Raw genomic sequence first — 6,000 nt, 5'->3', positions numbered from 1 at the left:
ATGGTGCATGGATGAAAGGCCCGAGCTAACATGGGATTAGCTCGTTAAACAACTGCAATAAAACCTCTTGCTGTTTGCATCAAGCTTTCGACTCCACCTGGTGATTGGGGTCATCGAGATCCTGGGGGCCTGAGCCTCCAGGGGTCTTTCAATCCTAGTACTCCAGGACTCCATTAGTGACTTTTCTATTGCTGTGGTAAACCACAAATAAACCCTTTTATAGTTTATTTTCCACAAATAAACTCTTGAAGATTTATTTATTTTGTTTTATGTATATAAATATTTTGCCTGTGTGTACATGTCTGTGCACCATGAGTGTCATGTGCTCATTCATGGACATCAAAGGAGGTCATTGGATCCCCTGGAACTGGAGTTGCAGAAGGTTGTATGCTACTCTATGTGCTTGGATATGGGATCACCAGTGGCCATACCTTCAGCTGAAAGTGAGTCTTACTCCTCCAGTCATTATCAACTTGGATAGATCCTCAGCTAGGAATAAGGCCTTGGGAGCCCTTGTACAACCCATGCTGGAAATTTATTTTTCAGACAGGGTCTTATGGATCCCAAGATGGTCTCAAACTCCTGATCCTCCTATCTACACAGCCTAAATCCTGAGGTTTCAAGTATGCACCACTATACCACCACACCAGACTCTTTACTAATGTTCTCTTTGCAAAATATATCAGATATTTGTGAAGAACTGGTGTTAGTGGCACATGCCTTTAATCCCAGCACTCAGGAGGCAGAAACAGGTGAATCTCTGTGAGTTTGATACCAGCCTAGTCGACAAGAGCTAGTTCCAGGACAGCCTCCAAAGCCACAGAGAAACCCTGTCTCGAAAAACCAAAAAAAAAAAAAAAAAAAAAAAGAACTGGAATGTGTGGGACTGTGGCTTAGGGCTCCAACAGTCACACTGGAGTAAAGTCCCAGAACAGCAAACCTATAATCATTTCCTCTTTCCTTGTGTAAGAACATTTATTGCAGAATATTCGATCATACTGTGACACTCAGATACAGTGTTAATAAAGTTAACTTTGAATTAGAGGGAGGAGCCATTGGCTAGTTGACCAGAATTATCCACAGAGAAGTCAGGAATACAGATAGAGAAGACACATAGGAAGGAAGAGGGAGGGACTTTTCCCAGTCTCTTCAATCTGGAAGTGTGGAGAGAAGGAGAGCTGGTTGCTCCTCCACCACTTTTTTGATCTATCAGGTTTTTACCCCACTATCTGACTCCTGAGTTTTTATTGGTAATAGAACAACTTAGATAAAAACAACAAGCATTCATCTGGGTAGCTTCCTGTTTCCTGCTGTAAGAGTATTCATCTGGATAGCTTCCTATTTCCTACTGTAAGAGCATCATTCATCTGGGTAGCTTCCCGTTTCCTACTGTAAATGGGTAACTGGCTGTTGGCTTTTGTATTTAAAGAAGAGCAGACCTTCTCTTCTTGTTCCTCATCAAGGTGGAAAGTAGAACCCCTATCGGGGAACTTGACATTCACAAGTGTTGTGGTTCAAGGCTTTGAATCAAACCAAGCAGATACAAGCAGTTACTGAGAGGTTCAGGGTTTAATGCTGATCAGCTCTACCTCTTTAAGAGACAGACCCCGCCCCCTGACAACAGTCAGGGCACACACAGGAAAACGTGCTACGTCATCACCACGTCACCCGCCACGCATTATGGCCTGCGTGAATACTCTGGGCATGCGTGGAACCTCAGTGCACATGTGCAGTCTTCCCTTTAACCGTGACAACTTTCCCGCTTTGGTGTCTCTCTGCTTTTGCTTCACTCTCTCTTCTCCCATCTACGTACTTTCTCTGCTTCTCTATGGTGACCCGCCATGGCGGTCAGCCATTTACCATGTTTCTCTTCTCTTTTAGTCTCCCTACTCTGCCAGGCTAATAAACTAGTTAATATGTCTCATCTGCCTCTTTTCCTCTTTTTCTTTATATCTAATTTAAACAAATCATAACAGTTACCACAAAAGCAAGATTTAATACAGGGCAGCACACACACACACAAAAGAAGGGTGTGGGTAGACCAGGGCCACAGAACAGACTCAGGAGCTGAATTACAACCCCAATGCCAGTTGAAGCAAGTATTTTAAGCATAAAAATCAAAACATCTGTGCCAACCTACAGTTAGAATTTTTCACCAATCAGAATTCAAAGATTAAGGTCTGAAGGCAAGGGAGTGTGAGTTATGGGAAAACAACTTCTCAGATGCCAGCAACTTTGGAGTTGGAATCCAAGAACATATTGACCTGGGCATCAAATATGACCAGCATATGGCCTGGATGGCTGTGTGGTTCTGGGTAGGGCAAGTTTCAGGATCATGGACAAGTATAGGCTGCATTGGAGCCAAACACAGAATCAGCAAAGAGGAGGCCATGTGCTAGTCCCAGAAGTATGCTGGGATCATGTTTCCTGGCAAAGAAATTTTATCCAAAAGGCCAAAAAATTTTCTCAAAAGGGGGGGAAAAGAGGAAAACAAAAAAAGAAAAGTAGATTTGGCTAAACACATAACACAGTGGCTCTCAACCAGGGAAGATTGTACACTCAAGAGACACCTGACCATGTATGCAGACATTTCTGGGTATATACCTCATCTCTCAGGCCAAATGATTTCCTGGAACAAGGTTCAGGTTCCACTAGACAGATTATTATTATTACATCATTATTTAATCATGACCTTGAGATCCGACCCTCTCAGCTCAAATGACATATTGGGATATTTCTTTCAAATCAATAATAGGCAGCACATAAAGGAATTCCAGTAGTTTCCCTAACATTTTATTGTTGTTCCTACTGATTAGGTTAAAATTTGATGTTTTATTTGACAGACACTAGCCATGGACCTTTGTCATAGACTATGTATTTTGATTTTTAGAGATAAGGAATTTAAATACATAGAGTGTATTGAAAGAGCAACACACGAGAGTACTCATCAGACTAAAGGGAACAAACGGGCTATTTTCTCCTGCTTTCCCCGAACAATGCAGTGTTTTGTGAAGCTGGCCTGCTTTTCGGTCACTGCTCTTTGTCAAGTTTTGACTAAGGGGAGGTTGTGATAATGGGATGCTGGGTGGGGAAAGGAGTTGTGTGCATCCACATTGCTTCCCTGCATGCCTGTAGTTTGGCATGTGGCATGTGGCATGTGGGGAGAGAGATGCTGGTAATGGGGCTGGGGGGTGGAGGGTTCCTGTTGCCTCCAAAGCTGAGAAGACTGAAAAACACAGTGGAAATTCCTGTCTACACGATTTAAATACAGATAGGAAAGAAAGAAAAAAAAAAGCATACACACTTTAGACTCTAAATGAAGAGCTGTACGTGCCCATACCTATAGTCCTAACATGAGGGAGGTGGAGAACTGTGGGTTCAAGGCCAGCCTAGGTTCACAGTAGGGTAAGGGAAACCATGACTCAGAAGGCAAAATGAGAAACTCAAGAGAATAGAGACAACTAGCTCAACCACAGTTTAAAGAACTGGTCATTAGGCTACAGTTCTCATCCAAAGCTCGCCCATCTCCTTCATGGATGGTCCTGCTACCCTGCCTTGTTGCAACTCTCACTTTATGAATCTCTGATGGTAACACACAATGATACAAACCAGATGCAGTGGCTTAGACCTGTAATCCCAGCATTTGGGAGGCTGAAGGTGGATGGAGGATTTCTACATGAGGCCCTGTTTCAAAACACACACACACACACACACACACACACACACACACACACACACACACACACACTAAAAACAAATAAAAATAAATAGATATAGAAATAATGATATATTTCTCTTGCCTGAGGATAGAAACCCACACAATGTCTTGTGTCTGGGTAAAACAATACTGGACTATTGTACTTAAGTTAAGTGACAAAGGAAATCTATCTATTTGCTCCAGGAGGTAAACATTGGCTCCTAGGTGGTAAGACAAAGGGCCAAGCAAAAGTCCAAACTGACTGCTTGCCCCTGGAGTGGTTATGGGACTCCTGCTTCACTGCACTCACCAAATCTGGAGACATTAGGTCATAAACTCTACCCTGTTCCAACTAATCCCTCAGCTTCCTAGACCTGTCTGCAAGTTACTAGGGCCACACCCCCAAATTCCACAAAACCTCCCTGGACTTTAACCTGCAGAGACTTTGGAAATAAATAAATAAATGGTTCAAGAGTTGGGGGCATAGCTATGAGCACCAAACACTGAACACCAGAAACTAGAATATTCCTATTTTATGATGAAGCAACACAATGAAACTAAGCAGTCTGGCAAAGAACCTATACAATGTCTCTCCTTACCTAAGGTGTACTCAAGTTGACAGAAACTGACACAGAGATATGTATCTAACTACTTATGTTCAATACCAGGCTTCTAGAAAACTTTAAATAAGGAGCAATATAGATATTTATAATAAATAGAGTTTATAAATTCTTTTTTTTCTTTTCTTTCTTTCTTTTTTTTTTTTTTTTTGATTTTTTGAGACAGAGTTTGTCTTGTTAGACCCCCTCGGAAAACTCAGGCCTCCTGGGTCCCAGCCCAGGACCTCGGTAACCCCAATCACCAGGTGGATTCGAAAGCTTGCTGCAAACGGCATGAGGCTTTATTGTTGTTTAACGAGCTAACCTCATGTTAGCTCCATTCTTTCACCCACCCACCATGGCGGATGGCTAGCAAAGACAGCTCCAACTGGCTGCAGAGAGATCTTGTAGGGCAGCGTAAGGGGAGTGTCTAGGGGTATGCACAGGCTCACGATTGGTGTGCCTCCAGGCTTGGAGGACTTGCCCTGTGTTGATTAGCCAACTGGTTGTTATGGCCCATAGGCCCTCCCAGGGAGGTTGCTATGCTTTGCACATCATTGCTGTGCACTTGTCCATAAAGCACACCCAGAGCCGTAAAGCATAGCGCCACCAGCTAACTTCTGATCGGTTCCTTGCCACGAGGCAGGCACCTAACCTCTAGTGACCAAGGCAAGGTCAGAAAAGCACGTGTTACTGTCATGGCTGCCGACAGGGGCAGGCATCTGACCTTAGTGACCAAGACAAGGTCAGGCACGTGCATGTTCGGCTGTTATGGCTGCCGAAATGGGGAGCTGGTCCCTTCAATACTAGACTACTATTCAGCCATAAAAGAAAGCCCTAATATCAGTTGCAGCATGGATGACTCCTCTTGATATTGTATCAAGTGGAATAACACAAGACTGAAAAGAGAAATATCATAGGACTTTGCCTATGTGATAGCGTATAATAGTCAAATTCATAAAGCAGACTGGTGGTTACCAGAGGGTGGGGATGAGAGGGAGGCATACGGTGTTTTTGTATAATGGTTATAGTCTCTGTTTAGAGTGGTGAAATGTTTTGGCTGTGGTGGTGACAGATGTGCAGCCATATATTAACAAGTAATAAATGTAATAACAAAGCCAGGTGGTGGGGCACAGACCTGTAAATTCAGTACTTGGGATGTGGAGAAGAAGGATGAGGAGTTCAGGGTCAACCTCAGCTAAGTAGTAAGTTTAAGACTAGCCAGAGCTCTGTGAGTCTTCTCCCCAAATGCATGTAGTGTTAGACCCTGAAAACTCAAGTATCCGGGGTCCCAGGCCACATTCCAGGTCACCCCAATCACCAGGCAGATTCGAGAGCTTGCTGCAAACTGTACGAGGCTTTATTGTAATTTAACGAGCTAACCCCATGTTAGCTCGGGTCTTTCACCCACCCACCATGGCGGATGGCTAGCAAAGACAGCTCCAACTGGCTGCAGAGAGATCTTGTAGGGCAGCGTAAGGGGAGTGTCTAGGGGTATGCACAGGCTCACGATTGGTGTGCCTCCAGGCTTGGAGGGCTTGCCCTGTGTTGATTGGTCAACTGGTTGTTATGGCCCATAGGCCCTTCCAGGGTGGTTGCTATGCTCTCTAAGTCATTGCTGGGCGCTTGTCCGTAAAGCACACCCAGGGTCGTAAAGCATAGCGCCACCAGCTAACTTCTGATTGGTTCCTTGTCACAAGACAG

This window comes from Cricetulus griseus, chromosome 2, assembly GCF_003668045.3.
Source record: "Cricetulus griseus strain 17A/GY chromosome 2, alternate assembly CriGri-PICRH-1.0, whole genome shotgun sequence".
In the NCBI taxonomy this organism is placed as follows: Eukaryota; Metazoa; Chordata; class Mammalia; order Rodentia; family Cricetidae; genus Cricetulus; species Cricetulus griseus.
Note: the sequence above shows the minus strand (reverse complement) of the source record.